General features: G+C 29.2%; 1 long non-coding RNA gene across 1 annotated transcript in view; it reads right to left on the bottom strand.

Moving 5' to 3' along the window:
• The window catches only part of LOC148284166 (uncharacterized), a 149,400-nt gene extending 145,088 nt beyond the window's left edge, over window positions 1-4,312 (bottom strand). Inside the window, exon 1 of the long non-coding RNA XR_015825390.1 lies at window positions 4,191-4,312. This is a non-coding gene — a long non-coding RNA (uncharacterized LOC148284166). The remainder of the gene's footprint in view (window positions 1-4,190) is intronic.
• Between the last annotated feature and the right edge of the window lie 13,110 nt (window positions 4,313-17,422).

The following is a 17,422-nucleotide window of genomic DNA, read 5'->3' as shown; positions in this document are numbered from 1 at the left end:
AAAAAATGTACCGGTAAATAAAAAAAGATTGAAATCTTTCTTTTATTTACCCTTTCGTTGCTGCTATATCAAATTCAGAAATAAGGGAACGAAAACCAAAGCGAACATTAAATAAACATTGTATATTTTGGTTATTTCACCACATGTTAGGGGTTCTATTCACTTGGAGCGTGATCCCGACTTTAATTCTCGGGGCAAGCTTTAGCAGGTCGTTTGTACTACGGTAGGTGTGAGAAAAGGCACCCTTAATAATGGATCACAGCCAGGATATAAGGTATCGGTCAGCGGGTTAAATCGATAATTACAACGATTATAAACATTCAAGATGTGGTAACAATACTTAATCGTGCGTTTTGTATCATCATTATCATACTCGTATCCATACTTGGTGGTGTATAGGGCACTGTACAAATAAACTACAAGTATCTTACCTTGATGTTTTGTTACATAAAGGTAAGGTGATCAATCTTATGCTTCAGAATTAAAAATATATTTTGTTGTAATAATGTCGACGGTGTAAACGAAAAAGGTTACTAAGCTCCATGTAGCAACTCGTGGGAGCCATTTATTGTTTTTTTTTTATTGATCTGCGTATTATTTTGAAGAGATTCTGACATAATTAAAATAAAATTTTAAAATGCGAGATTCTTTATTGATTGAAAAAAAAACCTTTTTTCTGGCACTTCTGTAAAGTTTCCACCGTCGATATAGTGTTATATTTATAAGTGAAATAGTACTAGAATCAATTGAAATGTACATATCTAAAGAACTAATAAATAATAGCAAAATACCTCAATAAATAAAGGATTTCAATTATATGATGAGATGCCTGATAATATGAAGAATTATGGAAAACTGATTGATTTTAAAAAAATGTTATTAGAAAAATAGTGTAAGAACTGTGTTTTTTGTATTAATGGATATTTAAAAATTATTGTACGGTAATAAAAGTTTATGTAAATTAATATTCAAATAATTAAATATTTACTTATAAGCGGAAATAAATAACAAAACATTTAAAAAGAAAGTAATTTATGCAAACGCGGACAGCCGCTATACTTCAAGACGAACTTATTTTTAATCGATATTAAAAAATAAAAAAGTGTTTCATTTGTCTAAACAGAATGGCGGAAATCTACTAACGCTGCCGTAAAATAGTTCTAACTCTTTCAGATCATTCGTCCTACATTAGGTTGGAACAATAACTCTCAATCATACAATTAATTAATGACAGAATTGTTTATTTCTTTTTTTTCAAAATCATGAATTAACTTAAAATATATTCATCAAAAATACCAGAATAATACTTCATTTTGCACTGATTTCGTGTTTTTGGATTTAAATACCAAAAATCACAATATTTTGTTTTTAGGAATACATTTTAATTAATCTAGTTTGATGGTTCTTGCAATATCATTAGATTTTTATTTGAAAAAGGGTATCGCTTTTTTGATGATATTGATAGAATAATATTATGTTTATTTATTGAATTTATTTTAATATTAATGATATTCCAAATATCGGGATATTTAAACATTTTAGCACACAAAATTTCTGCTTAAATTTAATGCAAATTAAAATAAAATTTCACAAAATCAATTTAACGTATTTTGATAGGTCGAAACTTGCTGTATTTTTAATTTAATCAGTAACTTTATTACAAGTAGTTTCAGATAATCTAGTAAATCAGATCACTTTGGATTAAAACAATCACTTAACAGCAAAACATTACCTACCCTTTGCTCCGCATAGAGGTGCTATCAAAGGAAATGAGGTTAAATGAATATGAATTAAATTTCCCTTGCAAATTTATTTAACCCCTCGGAGGAAAGAAAAAACCAGCACGCAAGTATTCATGTGAGCTGGAATGCAAGAACAATTTACTCCAAAGCCTTATTTGACATTTAATATGTTGCCTCATTTAAACGCGCAAACTTGACTGGGATCATGTGATAATAGGGGGTGGAGTGTTAGAATATTACGAATATTACTTTGATAATTTTGTGAAAAGCTCTTATTACTATAGGTACTACCAGAAAAAAACAAGGTGTTTTTACAATTACCTGATGAGTGAAATTAAACAAAGAAGGGCAATTCAATTCAATAAACCAAAAATATTAATCACCCATTTTACTTTTAATATTTTTTTCACCAACCAGTAGTCAAATATTTTATAAATTTCAGAAAATAAAAAAATGTTTTAGTACTTGATTATTAAAGTATTATTTTTTTCAATACTTTAAAAAATGACTTTAAATGCTTTTTAGTTTTACATTGATTATTTTATTATATTATTAATTTCAAGAGAAGCTTATTTATCAAACTGTGGTTAGTGTTTAAGGATCATTTTATGAAACAAACTTTTGCAAAATAAATCCACAAATAAAATAGGATTTCAAAACTCGTTAAGAATGTTGAATTTAAAATCATAAAAATGATCTAAATTGTTGTTTGTAGTTTTTATATTTAAAATATGTTTACATAAAAAAACATGTCATTTAAAAATTATAATGTAATTTCATATCAATTTAAAAAATACTTTCATAATATTTCATTTTTCATTTTTATATATGGCCAGGGAAATCAAGTATCCTGTAATTTATTCATATTTATAAAATGTCAGTGTTTCCTCATATGCCTAAGTCATTTTTTTGTGTTATTACAACCTTTGTAATAACAACTCCGAACATAAGAATTTTTTTCAATCATAAAATAAATACCGGGATAAATGTTCATTAAGTTTTTACCTACAATACGTGTAGAATATTTGGTTCCCCATCCCTTCTCAGTTGAGCTATTTAAAGTAGTTGAAACGGCTTTTCAGCGAGTTAAATATGCGGCGAACCACCTTTAAATCTTAAAGGAAGACCTTATTACCCTCTTCAAAGACAGAAACTGTGAAACGTGAGTAATGTGTTCGTAATGAACATGAAATGTGATATATATTATGTATGAAAATCCCACCCTTTAACCGCGTATCCGAAATAAACGCAATCTTCAACCCTTCGTGTATAAACAAGGAACAAATTATATGTTTTGCGGGAATGTGTATTACAAAATACTGGAGTTATAATATGAACAGGAATCTAAGATGGTGACTTTAAGTTTACCTGTGTGATACTTGATCTCAGGTATATTAAATGAATTCCAAGAAATTTTAACAAATTTGACGGGAAAATAATGCAAATGGAATTCAGGTATGTACTTGATTCATATAAAAAATAAAATATTTGAGGAATTTTTCATAAATAGAAAATAAATATTTCAAAAGATTAAAAAAGGAGTCGACTCAATTTTACAGAAAAAATGCAGACATTTCTTTCATTAATAAACCTTATTTTTCTCATGTAAATTTTGTTATTTTTTCCGAGTTTAATTCTTGACATACAATTGACCAATGAACTAATAAAAACCTGAAATAGATTTTAATATAAATAAATCATTAAGGTGTAAAACGTTGCTTTAAAAAATCCAAATAATGATGGTTAACTGTATTTTTTTAAATTTAAAATTCACATTTTTTAACTGATTGAACTTAAACTCATCCTAGTAGTTCAAGAATAATTTTGTTTTCAATCAAATATTTATTTTATGAAAAAAATATAAACTCCATTACAAATTTAGAAAGTATGTTTTATAAAATAAAGTTCTAGAATATTTTAAATAAAGAAAAAACAGAAAAATCTTTTTTGCATTCCATAATTTTGTAAATGAATAAAATTTCATATATAAACTTCAAATATATAAACATCAAAGTTTTCAAATATAAAATTTAAATGAAAAGTTTAAAATACAAAAGAATTTTATTGAACTAAATTCTATTTATTGATAATAGAATGAAAATTAAAGATGCATCTTTATTTCAAATTAACATTATCAGTATATAATTAAAATTTAAATAAATCAAATTGTTTTTAACCACCTATTAAAACAAAGTAATGAGTGGGTAAAAACAAACTGTTTTATTATGATTTATATTATAAATAAAAAAACCATAAAGTATGACGTTATCAGTTTCAAAAAAATATGTTTTCAAAAGATTTAAATTTATTTTTATACAACAATTCTATAAAATTCGGTATTTGGAAATAATATTTAAAGTAAAATAAAATTCATTTCAAAGGCCAAAAACATTCAACGAGATGATTGTGTGTACTTTCATAATTTAAATAGTAATTTTAAAGTCTTACCTTTTCGAAGCTGCCGACGGAACACGAATTTTAACGGATAATTTACAAATTAGTTTTCAAATCTCTTAAGCACTCAAATCATTAATTTAATAAAGAGAAAAGACTTAAGAAAAAATACATGTTTAATGAATATTTTACAAATTTCGAAAACCAGCAGTTTCCCGGTGAGGCGAGGAAGTTGGAAAATTCAAAAGTTTCAAAACTATTTCGAAAAGTTTCGGAAGAAAGAAAAGAGTGAGGAAATGATTAGATTGAATTTGGATTTGAAAATCTGCGATGAAAAGTGGGATTTTTTTTGTGAGTTTGGGACTTGGAAATTAGTTGGAAGTTTTTATAAGGACGGGAATAGGGTGGTCGGGAGAGCCTCCAAACTAGCGACTGCCCCGAACGGTGTCCTACGATGGACTGATTGAGGGTGAGTTCGTCTAACAACCGCCACGCCCTGCGAGCATGCGCAGTAGGCAACGTGAAACTGACATGCGCTTTTCCGACGTCAGGCCTGCCTACTCTAAGGATAAGGAGGTACCTACGCATTATGAATGTGAAAATACCTACAGTCTCGATAGAGATAATTATTTCACCAGTTTTAACATACAATAGTTATAGTTATTCATCAAATAAAATTCATAATATGTGTTTTTTTTATTTTGTTTGTAAATTAAGCAAACAGTTTTAATATACGAATTTTATTTTTACTGCCTAATATTTAACTGAGAATAAGTGAAAGGTGAAAAAAAAATACAGATCAGTGTGTGAACAAACAGAAGGGAACCATCGACGAATATTTCTTATTTGATTCTGGTAATAATTCTGAAAGAAAAATGAAGCGAAGGTTATACCAACTTGTGGTCTAGTGGTTCCGTTCCTAGCAAGGTCGACAAAAAAAGGTTTTTCACGGGAATATTTTACTGTATGAGATTGATGCGGGAATAAATTTACTAAGACAATGTTTTATTTAGTGCCTACTGATGTTCCGTTTTTCGGTTTCGGCCAGCTTCAGCCACTAAAATGAGTTTTGGCCGCGGTTTCGGTTTCGGGCATAAATTCGCCGAAACTTCTGTTCGGCCGAAACCTGCTGTCTGGATCTGCTGTGGGTATATCCCGTTATTATGTTTGTTTTGTAAGTTATGTTTGTTGTATTATTATAGTTTTAAGAAATTGTTTTTGTAAATTTGGATACGTTTATTTATGTGAATTGTTTGTGTAAATACATATTTTTTTAATAAAATAAATAAAACAACTTTGTTTTTAACAACTAATTTTTATTTTTCACCGACTGGTTTCAAAGCAAACAAGCTTCTTTGTCAAAGTTTACGTAACTAATGAATTGATTCCTTTTTATTTTATTACTATCAGGTTCACTAAATTTTTTTTTAATTAAAAAAACTGAGGCACTGAGGAGATCCTGAGGGGTGGGAACGACGTGTTGGCATCTGTCCATACATCCTCCTACCTCCTCCTTAATCTGCATAGAGTTTGTATTCCTTAGAAATATTTATAATAACTGTCCTATTATAAATATTTCTAAGGAATACGTGCATAATATGCGCTGCCGCAGCTGTTATAGAGTCCCCCAGGACTCTATAACAGCTGCGGGTGGATGGTGAGCTTAAGGATCTCCCCACAATGTACTCGGGTACATCTTATGACCCGTGACTCTAAGTTGTCTTTGTTTCTAAGATCTGTCGTATTTATCTTTTTTGTAATGTCTTTATAGTTAAAACAATTAGGTAAAACATTGAAGGACTGTTTTAATGAATATCTGTTGTATAAGTAATATGTAAATTGATACTCGAACATAAGTCAAAATTCGGTTTCGGATTCGGCTAAAAATTTTTTATTCAATATTTTTTTTCAATTTATTTTCACTTTCACTTATTATATTTCACTTGTTATATTTTAACTAAAACTAAAATCCCACCAAGCCACTTTTTGTAGCTTGTTGGTGAAGATTATATTTATACTGACTTAATAATATTATTTACATTTATAAAAACAATGAATAACATATCAAAATTAACAGCCGGAAAGATCAGAATAAACATGTTTATACAAATAATAATATATAAATCTTGTTTCAGTCGGTCAGTTTTACTTATCGCTATTTTTTTCTTTGCTATTCTGTTTCCAAGATTGTTTTTATAACTTTGCATAATATTTTTTTTAAGAGCACATCTATCCTTTTATTTTTTAAAAGGTATTTCAAGTTATTTTATGGACTTTTATTCTTAATACTGCAAATAATTGTACAACTTGTTATTATTTCTTCTAATTAACTATTTTTCCGTGTTAATTATTATGGTTTAACACGGGCACAGCCTAAAATACCATAATTTTTATAAGTTTAGAACTACTTATATTTTAAAATATAAAAAATCTCCTGGCTGAGCCATATTAACTGGAGACTATTCTAACCAGAGGATGCTCCGTATTAGTTATCTAATTGACTAGTTTCATATTGCTTCCCGAGTATTAAATATGAATACTTATTTTTGCAATAAATTTATGAAAATAAAATAAAAATATTAATCAGCTCTTGAATATATGTGTAAAATGTAACTTTATTTGAAAATGAAAAGTCTCAAGACAGGTGCGCTTTTTTTTCATACAGTCTTTATCCAATAAAATATACACATTATTACAATTTTAATACATCATAAAGAAAACAAAGTATTAAAATATATTTTGTCCCGATAAACTATAAAATAATAGTTTGTCATCGGGTGCTCAGATATTAGTTTTAATTAAAAATCAAATAAAAAGAGAACAGATATAATACTGAATACGTATAAAATAATTAACATAAAATAAATAAAAAAGATAAAAAATAAAACTTAGTAAATCGAAAATTTCAATTCATATCTACAGAATAAATAAAAATAATAAAATCAAAAGTACCTCGCAAAATTAAGATTTAAAAAATGTTAACAAAATAAAAAAGAAAGAATTGAACCAGAAAATGCATTATCTTACCGTCATGTGTATATCAAATTATTGCTGATACATTTTATTAAGAGCTCCAATAATGAACTTCAGCTCTACGGAAAATTGGATACAAAAATATTTTCTTGCACGCGGTAAAAATTAAAACATTAAATTGTAAAGCAAAGTCTCTTGAAAATGTATGAAAAAAAATAATAAAAAATATTATTTTTAAATCACACTAATTTGAACGACGTCACTGGTTTATATAAACCAACCAATATTAAGAATATCCGGTTTGCTTACAGTTAATGAACCAATTTGAAAAACTGACAGAAAAGAACCTCCGACGTCACACGCGGAGTTATTTTCGAAATACAATATAATATTTTAAAGGCACTCAGTGCCGTGTATTTAAATATAAAAAATACACATATACAGTACCCAACGCTCTGGTGAAAGATGAAATTTCGCATTTTGAAATATTGAAATACATTTTTTGGATAGAACTCCAGTATTTGATATTTTTGATATCGGACTGTAGGCACTAGCAGTCGACTGGGTTTTTTATCTCTAGGAATAATTTTAAGTAATCGAAATCGTGTTCTCGAGTGGAGACTGAGGAAGACGAGGCCCCAAAGGTTTTACTTCATACAGCTATGTGCATGAAATAGAATCAGAATCCTGGACGAGTGCTTTTGACTCGTTGCTCTAATGTAAAAAAGTCTTGAAAGAGGAAATCGAGTGAAGCGAAGTCCGCCTCGTAGTGACGTGGTTGGCTCATTCGCCTACCACGAGGTCTCGGATTCGATTCGAAATTTGGTGTGAAATATTTGTATTTCAAGTTGGTTTTACACTAAAGTATTAAATTTAATTTTATGTATCGGCTAATGTCTGTGAATATGAACCGAAGTTATTTTTTGTGCCGTCCTTTCCCATCAAAGCGAAGTAGTGTGTTTAATCTAAACTAACCTAACTTAACCCTGGATGTTGAAATTGTCAAACTGAGTACCTACCTACTTACAATTCTTTCTCAATAGCGAATAAAGTTTTTGCTACCATACGTATTTGCAATATGGTCACGATGAATGGTAATATCCGACAAGGGCCTCCTTGTAATTTGCCAAACTTATATTGAAAGGGGCAGTGAAAGTAGTAGAGTTAAATTCAATAAAAATAATTATTATTTTTAAGGAATAACGCACTAAGCCTCTATTTTTAGGCTTGTTCGCAGGTGGAATAGAGGGGGATATGAAAGAAGGTAATGAAAAATACACCACAACACCCAGACCAAATGAGAAAAAAATATTTATTGGATTTTTTTCTTGCAACTGACGGGAATCGAACCCGTGACGCCAGTTTCACAGTTGGTCATCTAACCAACTGCGCCACGGCGCCTGTCTCGTTTTAAAAGTAACTCGTTTATTGACAAAAAAAACTTTTTTTTTTGTATATGTGAAACTGATAGGAAGAAACAACTTTAAAACAGTTTTGGATATGTGGAGGAAGTACTTTTGCTGAATCATTTTATTGTTGACACCCTACATTTATGTAACACGTGATCGAAATGCGCTATATTTAGTTTACGCTGCATTAATATTAATGAAAAATATACATTTGTTAATTAACAAAATTTCAACAATCAAAAGTTGCAAGGAAGCGTCCTTAGCAATTTTACTAGGCACGAAAATACCTATTCTGAAGCTACTAATAAATTAAACATAATACAAACTTATATTAAATAAGATATTTTTAAACTTAAAATCAAGATTGAAATTTATTAAACTAGTTGCAATATTTTGAGCTTGCCCAAATGTTTTAATGAGTTTCAACAATTTTCTAATAAGGAAGTATAAAAATTTAAAAATGGTTTTCATGCGTTGTCTAGTATTTGAAATTATTTAATCAGATAAATCTCTTCACGACATTGGTTTCGTTTTCTTTTATTTCACTAAAATTGAAGAAATTGAAGAAATATGAATGAATGAATTGAAGAAATATGAATGTTCAAACATATATAAGAATGGTGAATATTAGTTTGTAAAGTGGCCACTTCAAGCAGCCAGTGACATGTCATAGGCCCTGTAAATTCCCAGACTTCTGTATTTCCTTCTCTTTAATATTCTCCATACCTGTTGTTATTTATTTATTATTTATTTATTATTAATTTACATGCCCTACGGGCTTTTACATATATTAGAAATACATTTAAGTGCAGCAGTGAAACATAAGTATGTACATTTAGTTAAAATTAAAGATAGCATAAGAATAACTAATAGATACAATAATAAGTAAAATAAGGAATGTACCAACATAGGTATATGGGTACAAAAACATATACACATACATACACGTGCATATGCATACATACACACACATACATACATGCATGTACAGATATATATATATATATATATATATACACATATATGCAAATACATATACATAAACATAAGTGTATACATTATTATAGAGATACATGAGAAAAAAAATAGTAAATAATGAACAATATTAAGTAATTTTATGCAAATTTATTTATAAACTTTTGAATACTGAACGAGATTTTACGTAAGAGTTGTTTGTTTAGTTATTGGCCCTGTAAACGCCTAGAATTTCATATTCCTTTCTCTAAAATATTCCTTATCTCTGTTGTGAAATATTAATTAAATTACTTCAATATTTTCACGTTTCAAAAAATATTAATTTTTATACTGCCATGTGTATAGTAAAAATACAATACGTTTACAAGATGCGACGTAAATGGCGTAACTATTCATAACAATAATAGCTGATTTCTTATGATATGACACAAATATTTGTTCGTAAAAAATAGTGTATTGAATTTCGGGTAAAATGAACAGGCAGCTGTTATGTGACTGTTGGGACTATCAGGTGTGTTCGGCTATCAGTCGCGTGACCCTTCCATAGAAAGTTACCCCGGGTGACAGCCTTATCTCTGTCCAACTCTCCCGCCGCACTATCAGACATGTAGCTATGAAAATAATCTCTTGTTGAGTACTATCTATCGATTTTCTCCTTGCAGGACTCCCATCGTTAAATTAATACAAACTTCCTCGTACGCGAGTCCTTGCTGGAAGAATATAGTGGGAACATCGTACGTGTTCTGAAAATGCACACAAAATAGTTTTATTTATTAATATTTAAAGCATTAACTTTGTAATGATGTAATAACTTATATTTACAAATATGTTATTAATTTAAAAATACTTGGTACACTTTCACTTATTTATTTGACCAATTAGCGCTTTCACCCCTCTAATGGGTATCTTTAGACTAGTGAATACTATACAGTGTAAGGATAGTTTATATAAAACTAAATATTATCTTAAGTGTAGGTACATTTATAAATACGTTGAAAAAGGTACGATACGCAATATTTCAATGGAACAGAGTTAGACAAATTATTGAAACATGTGTTGGCGGTGTACTTTAAGAGAAGATTCTGTTATGTGAAAAACATTTATTGTTTTATTACATTGTAAAGGGTCCAAATAAGGGAGTTAATAAAGGTGAGTTTTTTAATTATATCTGCTGATTTATCAAAATTCATGTTTAATTAACAATAAATGTTTTTCATATAATATGTATAACATGTCTCACTCTGTTCCATTGAAATATTGCGTATTTATTTATTTATTTATTATAAATACGGCCTAAGCCAATTGCAATAGTTACATGAAGAAACATAAATTCAAGAAACAATGCAAATCATGCATGTATTGTATATTTTTCAACTTATTTTTAAATGTACCTACACTTAAGATAATATTTAGTTTTATATAAATTATCCTTACACTGTTTAATATTCACCAGTCTGAAGATGCCCATTGGAGGGTGAAAGCGCTTATTGGTCAAGTATTTTAAAATTAATAACTCTTATGTAGTATACGTTATTACATCATTACAATGGAATTCCATCAAGAATTTTAAATAAATAATTTAAATAAATAAAAAAAAAAGATTAACTTTTTGGTCAAACATTTTACTAAATGTTATTTAATATTTGTATTTAACCACTCACCCACTTTCCTATGTCTACCGGTTTCGAGACGTACCCGTCTCTTTGTCAGGACACCAATTATACCAACATGGAAAACCCAATATACACCTTCACCATAGTTGTGGCTCAAAAATATAAAACCGACACGACATGAATTTTAATAAGGACATGCCCTGATTAGATTATGAGAATATTTAATGTTGTTTGATAAATAGTGAAAAGAGAGGGGATAAAAGGAGGAGCTTGATTTAAATGAGTTAAGGGTGCCCATTGCAATGGAACATCGTATAACAGCCTATATTGAAAGGTTTTTTTATTACTGATAAAGGAAACATTATTTTTTTAAGCTTTCCTAATGTGAAATATTTCCATATTATTTACTTTCAACCCTTTATTATTTGTATGTAAGATTTCAACTCCTGTATTTTTATTAAAGTCGTGATTAAAATTGATTAGGTGATTTGCGAATTCGGTGAAATCGCTATTGTGAAGACACCTCATATTATCAGTAATCAGAATGAGGACATGGCTGATATATTTTGTTCTAGACTTGATAGTTATAAAACAAGTCTGATTAATTTTTTTCTCTCGCAATATAATTCTTGAACTTTTTTCTATGTCTTTCTTTTTTTCTTTTTCATATTAATGTATATATATATCGTTAATATTTTTTGTTACTTATGTGTATTTACCAACTTATTACTTTTGATATAGTTATGCAATTTTATCATTTTTGTTATTTTCCTGTTTATGTTTATTATATATTAATATAAATATATATGTTGAAGGCTATTTCTGCCGTTTATGTAAAAATAAATAAATAAAATGTTTTTTAACACGAATATCAAAATTTCTCGATGTTTCCACCATAATTCCAACGTAAACAGAAGGCCAAGAATTGCATTTTAATTGGTAAACACCTGAATTATTTAATAAAGTAATTTGTCTTTATTATTTAGCAATAATTTACCAATATCGTTATTTGTATATTTTTAGGTTTTATTTATTTATTAAATGTTCATTGATTCATATTTACTTATTAGGAAATAACATGAACATATAATTTACATTACGTTTAATTTTAAATTTCATAAAGAACATGTCGCGCACTATAAATTTAACTTAAGCCAAAGGAGCGAGTTTTTCGCATACGGACTTAAAGTATGCAACCCGATAGAAAATTGTAGGTTTTATTTTGAAAAATAAGACTACAGGTGCTAAATGTTAGATAAAGTACCTTAATTTGAATCTGGACTTTGTAAAATTAGCGTTTGGAAAGTAAAAAATGAATCAATAAGGCCACAAATGCAATCTGTTAATTGGAACACCATGAAATAAATAGCTGTTTTCAAGTATATATATAGTCTATAGTAGTCCCTATAGTCTTCAAACACAAAACCAGTTTTAATCATAATACCGATTATAATTCTCTTTCAAACGATAAACTTGAACCTGGCATATTCTGAGACACCAGGAATTGCCGATTTTAAAAAGGGATCGTTTAATGTTGTGAAATGATAATTATAAAGAAGAAATGAATCGTATTTTTTTTAATAACTTCTAATTTACAAAAAAAATATTTAAAAAAAAAAAATATTTCTGTAATAGAAATGCACATTTTTAAATCAACAGTGAATGTACTTCCTATCAGTTTTACAAATACAAAAAAGCAATACTCTTTGAAAATGTTCAATTTCGTGTGTCGCGATTTTAATTGAATTTAACTCTACTACTTTCACTGTGTGTTTGGCAAATTATATGGGAGGCTTTTGTCGGATATTGACATTCTTTCTCATAACCGTATAGCAAACAAGAATGGTAGCAAAAACTGTATTTACGTGTACTACAATAGCCCATGTCCATTTTTGTAATTTAATAACATTAGATTCGATTATTATTGTCATTATTTTTTAATTTCTTAACTCCGATCCTCCTCATATACGTCACCGTTGAAAGATTTTACAATCATGCAATGCATTGCAAGTGCCCCAACTCAACATGGATTTTCTAGCGAGTCGGGGCAGGTTCACAGGCATGGGTCGTTCCTGGTTGTGTCACTATTAACTGTGTCTCTGAAATCAACTAACGTACGTGGAAATAAATAAATGAAGCACTGCTTCTTAATTTGTTGCAAGAAGGGAATATGGAAGCCTAGGCATTTACAAGGTTAATAACCTGTCATTCGCTGATTTAAGTGGCCCTTTTACAAACTGTCTAACATTCAACTTTCTGCTCATGTTAAATATTTCTTCGACACTTCCGTTGATTTTTCTGAAACATAGGCAGAATGGTGAATGTTACACGGTGTGTAAAGTGGTCACTAAACCAGTTAATGACAGGTCATGGCCCTGTCATTGCCTAAACTTTCAATTACCATCTCAAAACAGTTTTTCCTCTCTGTTGCAACAAATTTATTTGTAAATAACTCCCTAGTTAACCCAGTCTACTGGCAAACATTTGTACTATTTTATTATTTTAGGAAATAACCCGCTAAGCTTTTATTTAGAGCCTAGTCAGCGGGTAGGATAGAGAAGATATGGAAGGAGGTAATGAAAAATACACACCCAGACCAATTACGAAAATAATATTTCTTGGATTTTTTTCTTGCAACTGTCGGGAATCGAACCCCCGACGCCAATTTTACTGATAGCCGTATTACCAACTGCGCCACGGCGCTTGTCTGCTTAAAACATTGTTGTTGCGCCGCTTATTTAAGGCTTTAGTCTGGTAAAACGAACGCAAAATTTGGAAATCATACGATTTTGCCATTTTAGAACAAATGTTTTTTTTTTAGTCGCGCAATATTAAAAAAAAATATAATTATAAATTAGATAAAAACAATATTTTTAAAGGTATTTCTGTTAAAAATTAAATTAAATTTTTTACGTAACTAAAATATAATTACCTTAAGACCGGCAGATTACGCCATTTCAAATTTAGACTGAACCTAGGTATCTGGGATCTCAATAAAGACAAGTATTGAACTAAAATTTGTTGTTATAATTTAAACATGAAAGTGGCCGCGGCCAAATTTTATTTTTTTGTTTTTGAAAAGAAATACAAGCATTTTAAATAACATACATTTTTGTGACATTTTCCTTTATTTCTACGTAAAATTATGCCTTCGGTAATACTTAAAATAAATTATTGAAATACTTTAGTTGAAACCTTTTTTTATAGAATTGTATTATCTTTTTATGAAAAAAGAAGATAACTCTGGTTGTAATATTCAATTTAAAAGAATATCTTATTGACTTTTTTATGATCTTCAGACCAGCCCTTACCAAAAAAATATTGTTTTTATCTAATTTGTGTTTTTTATTTTTTTTAATATAGCCCGATAAAAAAAAAACTTTCAAAATCAATGATATTCTAATTTTGCGTTCGTTTTACCAGACTACAGCCTCAAAGGTTAGTTTGAAATCAACAGATGGAAAAATTTAAGAAATGTTGATGTTTAAATACTTATGGGCAAAATGGTGAATGTTTCACAGTCAGTAAAGCGGGCATTTAAACCTGCCAATGACAGGTGATAAGCCCTGTAAATGCCACAACTTCAATGTTTTCCATCTGTGTAGTTATTTGTTAATACTTGTATTTCTTTTGTGTTGAAATCTCTGATGTAAATTGGAGAAGAGATGTTCTTCGCTGTATAAGTTTTCATATTAACATCTGCGGTGATATTTTTGTGATTCCGTCTATCTATCCGGTTCCCGGTTGTGGTGGTTTGTCCCGGCAGAACAAGCGATGCAAACTTTCTCTTCTGTCCAAATTTACCACACCGTGCGACGGTTATTGCAAAACAAACCGGCCAATTCAAACTGAAGGGGTTGATACTTTAATGATTCAAACGCCATATTTATACTTTTCTATTTCAGACAAACGATAGATGTAATTAATGTGATTCGTGTGAAAAGGGGACCTAAATCAGAAGAAAATATAAATATCTAGACGTAAACAGGGCTAATCAATAGAGAAACATCACTCACTACGAATACCGATAAAAAAAAATTAAATGAAGTTAGAATAATTAATTGTATTTTCAAAATCGATGTGGATGTTGTGGAGAAATGTTTTTGTACATAAACGTAAAAAAGAAATTTATATTTAAATTTATTTCAACAGAAAGGGAAAACATTTTTGAGAAGGGAATATGGAAGTCTAGGAAATTGTCATTATTTTTTTTTTTTTTTGAGACAAAAGAATTTTACTGTGTAACATTCACCATTCTGCCTATGTTTAAACGTCTACATTTCCAAAACCCTTTCATCAGTTGACTTTTGTGTTGAGGAAATGTGAATGTTACACAGTGTGAAAGTGGCCACTTGACCCAGCCAATGACAGTTCATAAGACCTGTAAATTCCTACACTTCCATATTATCTCCTCAAAAATGTTTTCCCACTCTGTTGCAACAAATTTAAATATGGATAATTCCCTAGGGAGGAAAACCAGCCAGTCTGCAAGCATTTGGACATACTCAAAACATTATTTATTTATTTGACACTTTAAATACATATACAATAAATATACATACATATAAAGGCGGGCATATTGCCTTAAGGCAATTTCTTCCTACCTACCCAAACCGTTCAGTTTGAGAAAATTATAAATACATGGACATATTGAATCTTACAATTTTATACAAAAATTAAAAGCAAAGATTAACAAAAATAAATATATATTTATAAAAAAAAAATAACACTATACTATGAAGAGAGGAGAGGGGATGGGAAAAAAAGAAGAAGGATAAAGTAACAATTTAAATATTTAGATAGTGACATTTCAATCTTGACTTAAATGTAAATAATGAAGGGGCGTCTCTAACATTAGTGGGTAGATTATTCCACAATCGAGCGGCTACTACTGTAACATTGTTGTATTTATTTATATATCAACGGTTTAAAAAACCTTTTACAACAAAAAGTTTTACAGAAATAATCACAGCAGTGAACAATTTATTATGTAATATATACTCGTAATATGAAATAAAGTTGAATAATTAAAACTTAACTTGGTGAAAGTAAAATATTAATAAAAAAAAAACAGCAAAAAAGTAAAAAAGAAACATAACATATCTAAGAGGACAAATAAAAGATAACAATTAAGGTGAGAAAATCTTATGTTCAAATATAAATATAACAAAGTAATTTATTTTGTAAATATTCATTTGATTTATTGGCCTTTAGCTCCTTCGCACATAAACGCATCTAATTCGAATTGGGGATGAATTCAAAATACGATATTTAATATCTGATCGCAATATTTGTTTCGTCGGAAACATAAATCAAACTTTGCCTGTTTCAATTAAAAAACTTTGTCTTCCAATATGTCCTCCGCCCTTTGACTGAAAGCTACTTCCCGCACTTCAATCATTGCTCTTGCTGAAATATTACCAAAACCGGTTTCGGTATTATGTTTGTACACGAAAATATTAATATTTACCGATGAATGGTCGTGAAAATACGAAAATTATGAATCAGTCATATAATGAAAATACTTTGTTAAACTAAACTGCCCCGTTGTATAGTGACTACGGCCTATCATTTCAAAGGCAGTAAGTAAGGTTCTGGACTTGTTTTTTTATTTTTTATTTATTTATTTACATACATAAGTTTACTGTTCATTATTTGAGACAAGTCCTAACTCCATGGGACTAAAAGTCCTGTGTTAAGATGGGACTAGCAATTAGTTGACACAGACACATGAGCATATCACCACAAATATAGAATCAGAAACATATATATATATATATATATTTTAAATACATATATATAAACAATATTTCGAGTTTGTCCAAATTTTTGTAGACAAGGGCTGGATTCAACTTCCTACAATTATCCCCATATTACAACAGAGATGAAGAACATTTAAGAGAAGATAATATAGAAGCCTAGGCATCTACATGACCTGTTAATGGCTGGTTAAGGTGGCCACTTTACACACTGTGTAACATTTACCATTCTGCCCATATTAAAAATAACATTTTCAGGCGTTGCCTAGTATGTAGGTGAAATAATTCAATTAGATGAATCTCAGCCGCATCAATAAAGGTTTTAGCTCTTTAATTTCACAAACATCAATAGATGAACGAATTAAAGGAATATAGATGTTCAAATATGGGCAGAATGGTGAATGTTACAAAGTGTGTAAAGTGGCCACTTAAACCCTGTAGATGCCTAGACTTCTATATTACCTTCTCTTAAATGTTCTTCATCTCTGTTGTACTATGTAAATATATATATGGCACATCAATATGGTAAACAATAAACTCAAACATTCGGAAAATCA

The sequence above is a fragment of the Micrasema longulum genome, unplaced genomic scaffold (assembly GCF_059751315.1).
Source record: "Micrasema longulum isolate JH-2025_06_02 unplaced genomic scaffold, ASM5975131v1 h1tg000142l, whole genome shotgun sequence".
Classification (NCBI taxonomy): domain Eukaryota; kingdom Metazoa; phylum Arthropoda; class Insecta; order Trichoptera; family Brachycentridae; genus Micrasema; species Micrasema longulum.
This window is presented reverse-complemented; position numbering and strand designations above follow the sequence as displayed.